Genomic DNA, 201 nt, shown 5'->3' on the forward strand with positions numbered 1-201 from the left:
AGAGGAGGGAGGGAGGGATCACTGCCCTGCATCTCTTCCTAGTGGACCCTGTTTGGCATTGTGGCTCAGTGGGCTCAGGAATGATCGTGGATGGGGGTGGGGAAGGGAGGGAGCAGGGTTGTGATGGTGGGGTGGGGACAGGTCCAGCTCCCCTGCAGAGGGCAGATCCCAGCTGTCCCCTTAGCCTGCTGCCCCAGCTAC

At 62.7% G+C, this 201-nt stretch overlaps 1 protein-coding gene across 1 annotated transcript in view; it reads left to right on the top strand.

Annotated features, from left to right (window-relative positions):
• LOC109290285 (ATP-dependent RNA helicase DDX54-like) overlaps positions 1-201 on the top strand; it is a 26,581-nt gene that overhangs the window by 18,182 nt on the left and 8,198 nt on the right. The window lies entirely within an intron of this gene.

The sequence above is a fragment of the Gavialis gangeticus genome, unplaced genomic scaffold (assembly GCF_001723915.1).
Source record: "Gavialis gangeticus isolate Ggan-Ray unplaced genomic scaffold, GavGan_comp1, whole genome shotgun sequence".
In the NCBI taxonomy this organism is placed as follows: Eukaryota; Metazoa; Chordata; order Crocodylia; family Gavialidae; genus Gavialis; species Gavialis gangeticus.